Here is a 13,360-nt window from a genome sequence, read left to right as displayed (position 1 = left end):
AATAGGCTGCAATCAGTAATCCTGGAACTTATACATGTTAATCAATATGGATTTATTAAATCAAGGACCATACAGGATTGCATAGCTTGGGCATATGAATATCTGTTCCAATGTCACAAGAGCAAAAATCCATCAGTTGTGCTTAAATTAGACTTTGAAAAGGCTTTCGATAAGATTGAACATGGTATGATTTTGGCTGTTCTAAAGCAGAGGGGTTTTGGCCCCAAGTGGTGTTCTTGGATTCAGCAAATTTTGGGCAGTGCCACTTCAGTTGTTCTTTTAAATGAAGTTCCAGGGAATAACTTCAAATGTAGAAGAGGGGTTAGGCTGGGGGATCCTCTGTCCCCACTCCTGTTTGTGCTAGCAGCTGATTTCTTGTAGACAATTCTAAATGATGCTATCTAGAAAGGCTCTTTACAGGTTCCAGTTAGCTTTGCATCCTGTCGGGACTTCCCCATATTGCAATATGCAGATGACACGCTCATTTTCGTGCCAGCTTCTATCGATTAGATGACTCATCTCGTGCAGCTAGTTAGTATCTTTTCTAGAGCCTCTGGTTTGCAAGTCAACTATCACAAGTCAAGTATCTTACCCATTAATGTACAGGAGGACACCTTGCATCAACTATCCAATCTTCTGGGTTGCACCATTGGAACTTTCCCGTTCATGTATCTTGGCACACCCCTCAGTTATACAAAACCAAAGATGCAGTTCTTCATGTATATCATCTAGAGAATTCAAAAGAGACTCAATGCATGCTCTCAGTATCTCAGTTACGATGGGAGACTATTGATGGTTAATGCGGTCCTCTCCTCATTACCAACTTTCATCATGAGCTGCATCATACTTTACAAAGGTATAATTGACCAGATTGATAAGTACAGAAGGCATCTTTTCTGGAGAGGTAAAGACTTGGAAAAAAAGAACCCACCACTGGCTGCCTGGGATCTAATCTGCCAACCAAAGGAAAGAGGTGGGATCGGCATTCTGAATCTTTTAACACAAAATGCTTGTTTGCTAATGAAAATGTTACACAAGTTTATGAATCACAGTGATATACCATGGGTTAAGATGATATGGGAAATTTACTATCAGAATGCCTTGCCTGATACACAATTGGTGAGTTGTTCATTTTGGTGGAGAGATTGCTTAACATGCTGGTTGTACATTACAGAATGGTCGAACTTTGGACTTTTGGTCTGATCCATGGGATGGAGAACCTAAACTTACACTCTGGCCACATTTACACTCTTTCGCTATCAAGCAACAAATCTCCATCGCTGAACTATGGCACACAGAGGATCTACACTTCCACCTGCCTCTGTCAGAGGAGGCTTATGCACAATTTCAGGAAGTGGAACAGTTCTTACAGGATGTCATTCTCACAGCTGACCATGACATCTGGCAGATACCTGGTCAATCTGCATATAAGGTTTCTCAGGTTTACAAAATACTTTCACCAGCTACAGAAATTCTGCCAGTACTGAAATGGCTCTGGAAGACGTGCTGCCAATTAAAACACAAGATATTTTTTTGGCTGCTGATCAACGACAGACTGAATACGCGAGCGCTCCTTCAACGTAAGAATTTATTTATTCAAGATTATACTTGTGTTATGTGTAATATGCAGGTCACTGAAGCACGAGATCATCTTTTCCTGCACTGTCCTTTTGCGCAACTATGCTGGAAGTATATTTGTCCAGGCTGGTCTCCCACGCACCTTGGCATCCAAGAGATAAATGCATTGAAGCAATTACTCAATGTTCCGTTCTCTCTTGAGATCATCATTCTTATTTCCTGGGCGATCTGGACAACGAGGAATGATTTCATTTTCAAGAGGATCCCACCAAGTGTGTATCATTGCATGAGAAAATTTAAAGAAGAACTCAAGTGGTTCATCTACAGAGCGAAAAGACAGGAATACAGCGGCTTTCATGATTGGGTGAAAGATTTTCGCTAAGCCATACTGTAATTGTTGTAATGTAGTATTCTAGATTTATTCTTTATTCTTTTGTACTTGTATTGTAATTATTTCTTTCTTTCTTGAAGACTTCGTATTTATTTTCAAAAATTAATAAAAATACGCAGCAGAGTCCTGTTGTTTCCTTAAAAAAACGCTAACGTGCTTGGTCTGGTGGTCATCTAAGCGAGTCAATTACCACTAGCAGGTGGGCCTACACGGTGCTGGCACACTGCATGTGCAGGCCATACGACCGAATACAATAGAATGCACCGTATTTACACGCTGAGACAAGTTAAGTGACTAGAAATCCGTATTTTACAAGTTTTAGAACCGAACTGAATATCAAGTGCAAGTTGTGTGACTACCAGTGATATTACCTCCGCCGGTTTTATACCTTCGGTTCATGCAAAAACCGGCCACTTTACATGGTTTTTTCGGTCCAATTTCAGCTCGGTCTTTTTTGTTTGAAAACCCGATAGGGGCGCCGGTTCCGTTTTTTCCGATCCGACTGCCGGTCTGGTCCGGTTTTTTAAACTATGGGCCCAACAATATAAATCTGAAATTAAACTGCTCCTCTCCATAACTTCATTCATCCATTCCTCCATAGAGACACTCTTTCTAATGCTGGATATATGTTTCTGATCAACGTTTACCACCTAAGTGAACATCCAGATTATCGAACAAGTTATCGGTTACTTTCCGGTCAACGTTTACCACCTGAGTGAACATCCAGATTACGGAACAAGTTATCGGTTAACTTCGTGTCAACATTTACCACCCGAGTGAACATCCAGAATATGCAACAAGTTTTTGGCCAACGTTTACAACCTTACTGAAAATTCAAATTAGTTGTCATCACATTGGGCAAAAGATGGGCATTCAAGAAATTCGGTGCCACCTGTACGTAACGCTGACGATGGATGCTTTGACGTGTTAAGGGAAGCCCACTGATCCTGCCATTTACATGACATGTTTTCTTGTGCCGTTCATCACGATATAGAGATCAAAGGGAAATATACGGTGTGAATTATAAGTGTCTGTGAAAAGACAATGAGAGACTAGAGGAAAAAGGAAGAAAGCAATGGTGCCGAGGAATCTAGAAGTAGGTAATATCATGTAGTGATGGGTTGGCACGGAAAATATGTAGGATTTGTTGTTGAAACTCGGCCCTCAGGATTGATCACATCAAATCATGATGAACGCGCACGCGCAATTTCTTTTTTACCAAAGGCACATGTCGTGCCTTTCTTTTCCCTGTTTTTCTTTTCTGTTTTCTTGCACCACGGTAGAAATCTATGCCCTGGCCGGTTTTTGGTTCTGGAAAAACTGATGGATTACCACTAGCAGGTGGGCCTACACGGTGCTGGCACACTGCATGTGCAGGCCATACGACCGAATACAATAGAATGCACCGTATTTACACGCTGAGACAAGTTAAGTGACCAGAAATCCGTATTTTACAAGTTTTAGAATCAAACTGAATATCAAGTGCAAGTTGTGTGACTACCAGTGATATTACCTCCGCCGGTTTTATACCTTCGGTTCATGCAAAAACCGGCCAGTTTACAAGTTTTAGAACCAAACTGAATATCAAGTGCAAGTTGTGTGACTACCAGTGATATTACCTCCGCCGGTTTTATACCTTCGGTTCATGCAAAAACCGGCCAGTTTACGCGCAATTTCTTTTTTACCAAAGGCACGGTCAATAACTAAGATGTTAAGTGTGTATCCGAGAAAACTGATGTTGACTTCTTGGTTCTGGATTTCTTCTCTGCATTTGACTCCAATGTATTGCACAACAATTGTCTACTAGATTATCTTGACGTGTGTTTCACCTCATTAGCTCTAGATCACACACAAAAAGATTTCCTGGGTATTGTTGCAAGACATGAGAATTACTGGAATGGTTCATTACACCACGACAGAACTGCCAATTCTGCCTGAACCTCCGCCGCCCCTCTCGCCGGCCGACGGGGGTGGATCGGGGGCCAACGGGAGGGGGTGTTCCCCGTCGTCGCGCCGCATAGATGACCTGCCTTGTGGGGAGGTGTTTCCGCCGCCGCCGCCTCGTCGGTTGTCGCCGGATTCGCCGCTCCCTGAGGATCTGCAGCCGACGCTCGTGGTTGCAGCGGATCTACTCCCTCCCCCGCCGTCCCCTAGTTCGGCGGATCGGGATTGGGACTTTTTGCATCCCACGAAATGGTTAGTGCGTTTTCAAGATGATAGGGCGCCGGGGCGATGGATCAATGGCTCGATCTACTCGCATCCGTCTCGTTGGATGACGATCCAAGATGAAGATGGAGATATTTTGGCCGGACGACATCTCTACGTTGATGAAGAGCTTGCGATCGGTAAGAGTCTAATTATCGATGTTTTCAATATCGAGGTTCTTGAGTGTGTGCAGGCTCCCATGGATTGCGACGAGCAACTCGATGTACTGGATCTTACGGAGGACGCCGACGGACCCAAGACCACGCAGCGGGTTGGAGGACGTTTCTGGATTCTTGCTGATGAAGATGATGACGATGATGATCCACCGGAAACGACGGTTCGGCCACCAACTTCAGCTGGCGTGGCTACATCTGCTTCGGTACCTAAAACTATGGTGAGTAGTAAGAAATCGGTCTCTTTTGGCACTCCGGTTCCTTCGCAGAAGTCGAAAGTGAAACCATGGAGTGGACCTTTGCCGAAGGAGGGGCCGCCGGCTATCACGTTGTCGGATTTTTTTTCTCCCCGAGTGCTGGACGAGAGTAACTCGGAGAAAGAAGAAAGGAGGTCGCAGGGATTCACAACGATCGTCGGCGGTGGCCGCTGCGTGTGACATTCGAGCGGCCAGGTCTGAGCGTTTGAATGCTCTTTTGGGTTCAGGTGGGCCGCCGGAGAGTATTCGCGATGTGGGCCTGGCTAATACTGGGCTTGAGGCCCAGGGGGTTGGCCAGGTTCGCGTAGCGACGGGCGTGGGAGATGTGCATGAGGTTGCATCGGACCCAGCGCCCTTGCATGCACGATCTGTCTCACCCCCTCTCGTTGGTGCCGCTAGCATTCGCCGTCGCGGGACAGTAGGTTTTCCTTCGGCTTCCTTGCGCCGCCTCCTCCCTGCTCACGCCGGAGTTCGACGACTCCCACTGGCGGAGATGCCGCCTAAGCCACCACCGCCACGGGCTGCGCCGGGGGTGAGAAACCCGGCCGGGGCCGCGGGGGCCTCCGCTCCTCCGGCCGCGTCTGCGACTGCGCCGGGCCCCGCTCGGTCGGCGCCTACCACTCGGGCCGTTCCACCACCGCCTCGGGGAGCGCCTCCTCCGCCTCCGGCTAGGGTGGCCCTGTCGTCCAAGACCGCGCCACCTCCGCTTCCCCAACCTAGGGCAGCACCACCACCGCCACCAAGGGCTGAGCCCCAACGGCCGTGGCCGAGGCAGATGGCGGGTGGTCGCGGCGGCAATGGCCTTGCCGCAAACGGCCGTGGGGCGGGGGCGTCGGCGGGGGATGATCGGAATCCTCCGCGTGGGCAGTGGGGCGATGATGGTCATGATGCTTATGGCTCTGGGCTGCATAGGGGATCGTCGTCTACTGGTGGTGGACGTGGACATGCATGGGTGGATGACGGCAATGCCAACCAAGGTTTCCAAGGACCGCCCGACAACTTTGTGGAGGGTGCGGTTGGCCCCAATAACCGTTCTTTCTGGGGTCGTTTCCGCGGAGGGCGGGGCGGGAACAGACGTTTCTATCAGCTAAGGCATCCGAAGAATACGGTTGAGACGGAGTTGGCTGACGGTGGATCGAATCTACCGCAGGTGGCGGTGGAGACGGTTCAGGCTCTGGCCGAAGTTACGTTTCCGGAACCCATGTAGACCGGTGATTCTGCGTCGGAGCATGGTACAGACAAATCGGAGGCTGACAAGTTGTCCAAGTGGGCGGCAAAGAAGAAGAAGCTTACGTGTTTTCGCTGTGGCGACACGGGACACTTTATGGCTGAGTGTACTGCGGAGTTATGTGACCTATGCCGGACACCTAAGCATTCCGCTGCTGAGTGTCCGCTTATGCTTGGGCCTAAGCCTTCTGTTCAGATTTTCGGGGTCTGCTGCTCGGAGTTGATGTTCTTCGAGTCTCCCAGAGTGGCACCTTTGGCACCAGCGGTAGAGACTTCTTTCCCAGGGGTGGTGAAGGTAGTCCATGGACCGTTGACCGAGGCGCAAATTATTCAGCAGCTGCGGGAACTCGTTCCGAGTAATTTTCAGTGGTCGTTGCTCAAGCTAAATGATACGTCTTACAAAGTTGATTTTTCGTCTAAGGAGGATCAGGTGCGAATCCTCAAGTTTGGTATGAGCAGGGTTACAGGCACCAGTTTTGTGTTACAGTTTGATGAGTGGAAAAAGAAGGAGCCGCAGGGCATGCCGTTGAGGCAGATTTGGGTTCGTTTCTCCGGGGCACCATCTGATCCCTTGGATAGCTTCTTGGTAACGTGGAGATTGGGGTCTTTGATCGGCAAGACTGAACAGGTCGATATGCCATTTACTCGGGCCAACGGGGTAGCGCGTTTACTTGTCCGTGTGGCTAATATCGAGTTCTTGCCGAATGTGGCGCCTTGGACATATGATGGTGTTATGTATCAGCTGGACGTTTTGCATGAGGATCCTAATTTTTTCGATGAGTTTGAGGATGATAACCCTGAAGCTGAAGGAAATATGCCCTAGAGGCAATAATAAAGTTATTATTTATTTCCTTATATCATGATAAAATGTTATTATTCATGCTAGAATGTATTAACAGGAAACATTAATACATGTGTGAATACATAGACAAAACTTAGTGTCACTAGTATGCCTCTACTTGACTAGCTCGTAATCAAGATGGTTATGTTTCCTAACCATGAACAAAGTGGTTATTGAATTAACGAGGTCACATCATTAGTTGAATGATTCTAATTGACATGACCATTCATAGCTTAGCCCGATCGGTTTAGTATGTTGCTATTGCTTTCTTCATGACTTATACATGTTCCTATGACTATGACTATGAGATTATGCAACTCCCGTTTACCGGAGGAACACTTTGTGTGCTACCAAACATCACAACGTAACTGGGTGATTATAAAGGAGCTCTACAGGTGTCTCCAAAGGTAGATGTTGGGTTGGCATATTTCGAGATTAGGATTTGTCACTCCGATTGTCGGAGAGGTATCTCTGGGCCCTCTCGGTAATGCACATCACATAAGCCTTGCAAGCATTGCAGCCAATGAGTTAGTTGCGAGCTGATGTATTACGGAACGAGTAAAGAGACTTGCCGGTAACGAGATTGAACTAGGTATTGGATACCGACGATCGAATCTCGGGCAAGTAACATACCGATGACAAAGGGAAGAACGTATGTTGTTATGCGGTCTGATCGATAAAGATCTTCGTAGAATATGTAGGAGCCAATATGGGCATCCAGGTCCCACTATTGGTTATTGACCGGAGATGTGTCTCAGTCATGTCTGCATTATTCTCGAACCGTAGGGTCCGCACGCTTAACGTTACGATGACAGTTATTATGAGTTTATGCATTTTGATGTACCGAAGTTAGTTCGGAGTCCCGGATGTGATCACGGACATGACGAGGAGTCTCAAAATGGTCGAGACATAAAGATTGATATATTGGAAGCCTATGTTTGGATATCGGAAGTGTTCCGGGTGAAATCGATATTTTACCGGAGTACCGGGAGGTTACCGGAACCCCCCGGGAGCTGTATGGGCCTTAGTGGGCTTTAGTGGAAAGGAGAAGAGGCAGCCCAAGATGGGCCGCGCGCCTCCCCCCTCCCCTAGTCCTATTAGGACAAGGAGAGGTGGTCGGCCCCCCTCTCTCTCTTTCCCCCTCAGCGAATCCTATTCCAACTAGGATTGGGGGGAGGAATCCTACTCCCAGAGGGAGTAGGACTCCCTTGGCGCGCCCTCCTTGGCCGGCCGGCCCCCTCCCCTTGGCTCCTTTATATACGGAGGCAGGGGGCACCCCTAGACACACAAGTTGATCATTGAGATCGTTCCTTAGCCGTGTGCGGTGCCCCCTGCCAACATATTCCACCTCGATCATATTGTAGCAGTGCTTAGGCGAAGCCCTGCGACGGTAGAACATCAAGATCGTCACCACGCCGTCGTGCTGACGGAACTCCTCCCCGATGCTTTGCTGGATCAGAGCCCGGGGATCGTCATCGAGTTGTACGTGTGCTAAGAACTCGGAGGTGCCGGAGTAACGGTGCTTGGATCGGTCGGATCGGGAAGACGTACGACTACTTCCTCTACGTTGTGTCAACGCTTCCGCAGTCGGTCTGTGTGGGTACGTAGACAACACTCTCCCCTCTCGTTGCTGTGCATCACCATGATTTTGCATGTGCGTAGGAAATTTTTTTGAAATTACTACGTTCCCCAATAGTGGCATCCGAGCCCAGGTTTTATGGTTTGATGTTATATGCACGAGTAGAACACAGGTGAGTTGTGGGCGATATAAGTCATACTGCCTACCAGCATGTCATACTTTGGTTCGGCAGTATTGTTGGACGAGACGACCCGGACCAACATTACGCGTACGCTTACGCGAGACCGGTTCCCCCGACGTGCTTTGCACATTGGTGGCTTGCGGGCGACTGTCTCTCCAACTTTAGTTGAACCGAGTATGGCTACGCCCGGTCCTTGCGAAGGTTAAAACAAAGTCAAATTGACAAACTATCGTTGTGGTTTTGATGCGTAGGTGAGATTGGTTCTTGCTTAAGCCCGTAGCAGCCACGTAAAACTTGCAACAACAAAGTAGAGGACGTCTAACTTGTTTTTGCAGGGCATGTTGTGATGTGATATGGTCAAGGCATGATGATGAATTTTATTGTATGAGATGATCATGTTTTGTAACCGAGTTATCGGCAACTGGCAGGAGCCATATGGTTGTCGCTTTATTGTATGCAGTGCAATCGTGATGTAATGCTTTACTTTATCACTAAGCGGTAGCGATAGTCGTGGAAGCATAAGATTGGCGAGACGACAACGATGCTACGATGGAGATCAAGGTGTCGCGCTGGTGACAATGGTGATCATGACGGTGCTTCGGAGATGGAGATCACAAGCACAAGATGATGATGGCCATATCATATCACTTATATTGATTGCATGTGATGTTTATCTTTTTATGCATCTTATCTTGCTTTGATTGACGGTAGCATTATAAGATGATCTCTCACTAAATTATCAAGAAGTGTTCTCCCTGAGTATGCACCATTGCCAAAGTTCGTCGTGCCCAGACACCACGTGATGATCGGGTGTGATAAGCTCTACGTCCATCTACAACGGGTGCAAGCCAGTTTTGCACACGCAGAATACTCAGGTTAAACTTGACGAGCCTAGCATATGCACATATGGCCTCGGAACACTAAGATCGAAAGATCGAGCGTGAATCATATAGTAGATATGATCAACATAGCGATGTTCACCATTGAAAACTACTCCATTTCACGTGATGATCGGTTATGGTTTAGTTGATTTGGATCACGTGATCACTTAGAGGATTAGAGGGATGTCTATCTAAGTGGGAGTTCTTAAATAATATGATTAATTGAACTTTAATTTATCATGAACTTAGTCCTAGTAGTATTTTGCAAATAATGTTGTAGATCAATAGCTCGCGTTGTTGCTTCCCTGTGTTTATTTTGATATGTTCCTAGAGAAAATTGTGTTGAAAGATGTTAGTAGCAATGATGCGGATTGGATCCGTGATCTGAGGTTTATCCTCATTGCTGCACAGAAGAATTATGTCCTTGATGCACCGCTAGGTGACAGACCTATTGCAGGAGCAGATGCAGACGTTATGAACGTTTGGCTAGCTCAATATGATGACTACTTGATAGTTTAGTGCACCATGCTTAACGGCTTAGAATCGGGACTTCAAAGACGTTTTGAACGTCATGGACCATATGAGATGTTCCAGGAGTTGAAGTTAATATTTCAAGCAAATACCCGAGTTGAGAGATATGAAGTTTCCAACAAGTTCTATAGCTAAAAGATGGAGGAGAATCGCTCAACTAGTGAGCATGTGCTCAGATTGTCTGGGTACTACAATCGCTTGAATCAAGTGGGAGTTAATCTTCCAGATAAGATAGTGATTGACAGAATTCTCTAGTCACCATCACCAAGTTAGTAGAACTCCGTGATGAACTATAGTATGCAAGGGATAACAAAAATGATTCCTGAGCTTTTCATGATGATGAAATCGATGAAGGTAGAAATCAAGAAAAACATCAAGTGTTGATGGTTGACAAGACCACTAGTTTCAAGAAAAGGGCAAAGGAAAGAAGGGGAACTTCAAGAAGAACAGCAAGCAAGTTGCTGCTCAAGTGAAAAAGCCCAAGTCTGGTCCTAAGCCTGAGACTAAGTGCTTCTACTGCAAAGGGACTGGTCACTGGAAGCAGAACTACCCCAAGTGATTGGCGGATAAGAAGGATGGCAAAGTGAACATAAGTATATTTGATATACATGTTATTGATGTGTAGTTTACTGGTGTTTATAGCAACCCCTAAGTATTTGGTACTAGTTCAGTTGCTAAGATTAGTAACTCGAAACGGGAGTTGCAGAATAAACAGAGACTAATTAAGGGTGAAGTGACGATGTGTGATGGAAGTGGTTCCAAGATTGATATGATCATCATCGCACACTCCCTATACTTTCGGGATTAGTGTTGAACCTAAATAAATGTTATTTGGTGTTTGCATTGAGCATGAATATGATTTGATCATGTTTATTGTAATACGGTTATTCATTTAAGTAAGAGAATAAATTGTTGTTCTGTTTACATGAATAAAACCTTATATGGTTACACACCCAATGAAAATAGTTCGTTGGATCTCGATCGTAGTGATACACATAATCATAATATTGAAACCAAAAGATGCAAAGTTAATAATGATAGTGCAACTTATTTGTGGCACTGCCGTTTAAGTCATATTGGTGTAAAGCACATAAAGAAACTCCATGCTGATGGGCTTTTAGAATCACTTGATTATGAATCAGTTGATGCTTGCGAACCATGCCTCATGGGCAAGATGACTAAGACTCCGTTCTCCAGAGCGAGCAACAGACTTATTGGAAATAATACATACTGATGTATGCCGTCCGATGAGTGTTAAGGCTCACGGCAAGTATCGTTATTTTCTGAACTTCACAGATGATTTGAGTAGATATGGGTATATCTACTTGATGAAACATAAGTCTGAAACATTTGAAAGTTCAAAGAATTTCAGAGTGAAGCGGAAAATCATCGTGACAAGAAAATAAAGTTTCTACGATCTGATCGCGGAGATAAATATTTGAGTTACGAGTTTGGTCTTCAGTTAAAAACAATGTGAAATAGTTTCACTACTCACGCCACCTGGAACACCACAATGTAATGGTGTGTCCGAACGTCATAACCGTACTTTATTAGATATGGTGTGACCTATGATGTTTCTTACCAATTTACCACTATCGTTTTGGGGTTATGCATTAAAGACAGTTGCATTCACGTTTAAAAGGGCACCATCTAAGTCCGTTGAGACGACACAATCTGAACTGTGGTTTGGCAAGAAACCAAAGTTGTCGTTTCTTAAAGTTTGGGATTGTGATGCTTATATGAAAAAGTTTCATCTCGATAAGCTCAAACTCAAATCGGAGAAATATGTCTTCATAGGATACCCAAAGGAGACAGTTGGGTACACCTTCTATCACAGATCCGAAGGCAAGACATTCGTTGCTAAGAATGGATCCTTTCTAGAGAAGGAGTTTCTCTCGAAAGAAGTGAGTGGGAGGAAAGTAGAAAACTTGATAAGGTAATTGTACCTTCTCCCTTATTGGAAAGTAGTTCATCACAAAAATCTGTTCTTGTGACTACTACACCAATTAGTGAGGAAGCTAATGATGATGATCATGTAACTTCAGATCAAGTTACTACTGAATATCATAGGTAAACCAGAGTGAGATCCGCACTAGAGTGGTATAGTAATCCTGTTCTGGAGGTCATGTTACTTGACCATGACGAACCTACGAACTATGAGGAAGCGATGATGAGCCCAGATTCCGCGAAATGGTTTGAGGCCATGAAATCTGAGATATGATCCATGTATGAGAACAAAGTTTGGACTTTGGTTGACTTGCCCGATGATCGGCAAGCAATTGAGAATAAATAGATCTTCAAGAGGAAGACGGACGTTGATAGTAGTGTTACTATCTACAAAGCTAGAATTGTCGGAAAAGGTTTTCGACAAGTTCAATGTGTTAACTACGATGAGAGCTTCTCACTCGTATCTATGCTTGAGTCTGTCCGAATCATGTTAGTAATTGCCGCATTTTATGAAATTTGGCAGATGGATGTCAAAACTGCATTCCTGAATGGATTTCTGGAAGAAGAGTTGTATATGATGCAACCAGAAGGTTTTGTCGATCCAAAGGGATCTAACAAAGTGTGCAAGCTCCAGCGCTCCATTTATGGACTGGTACAAGCCTCTCGGAGTTGGAATAAACGCTTTGATAGCGTGATCAAAGCATTTGGTTTTATACAGACTTTCGGTGAAGCCTGTATTTACAAGAAAGTGAGTGGGAGCTCTGTAGCATTTCTGATATTATATGTGGATGACATTTTACTGATTGGAAATGATATAGAATTTCTGGATAGCATAAAGGGATACTTGAATACGAGTTTTTCAAAGAAAGACTTCGGTGAAGCTGCTTACATATTGAGCTCCAAGAAAGACTTCGGCAATTGCTAACATGATTCGGACAGACTTAAGCATCGCTACGGGTGAGAAGGTCTCATCGTAGTCAACCCCTTGAACTTGTCGAAAACCTTTTGCGACAAGTCGAGCTTTGTAGAAAGTAACATTACCGTCAGCGTCAGTCTTCTTCTTGAAGATCCATTTATTCTCAATTGCTTGCCGATCATCGGGCAAGTCAACCAAAGTCCATACTTTGTTCTCATACATGGATCCCATCTCAGATTTCATGGCATCAAGCCACTTTGCGGAATCTGGGCTCACCATCGCTTCTTCATAGTTCGTAGGTTCATCATGATCTAGTAGCATGACTTCCAAACTGGATTTCCGTACCACTCTGGCGCGGATCTCACTCTGGTTGATCTACGAGGTTCAGTAGTATCTTGTTCTGAAGTTTCATGATCATTATCATTAACTTCCTCACTTATTGGTGTAGGTGTCGCAGAAACAGTTTTCTGTGATGTACTACTTTCCAATAAAGGAGCAGGTACAGTTACCTCGTCAAGTTCTACTTTCCTCCCACTCACTTCTTTCGAGAGAAACTCCTTCTCCAGAAAGTTTCCGAATTTAGCAACAAAAGTCTTGCCTTCGGATCTGTGATAGAAGGTGTATCCAATAGTTTCCTTTGGATATCCTATGAA

Source organism: Triticum urartu, chromosome 5 (assembly GCF_003073215.2).
Source record: "Triticum urartu cultivar G1812 chromosome 5, Tu2.1, whole genome shotgun sequence".
In the NCBI taxonomy this organism is placed as follows: Eukaryota; Viridiplantae; Streptophyta; class Magnoliopsida; order Poales; family Poaceae; genus Triticum; species Triticum urartu.
Note: the sequence above shows the minus strand (reverse complement) of the source record.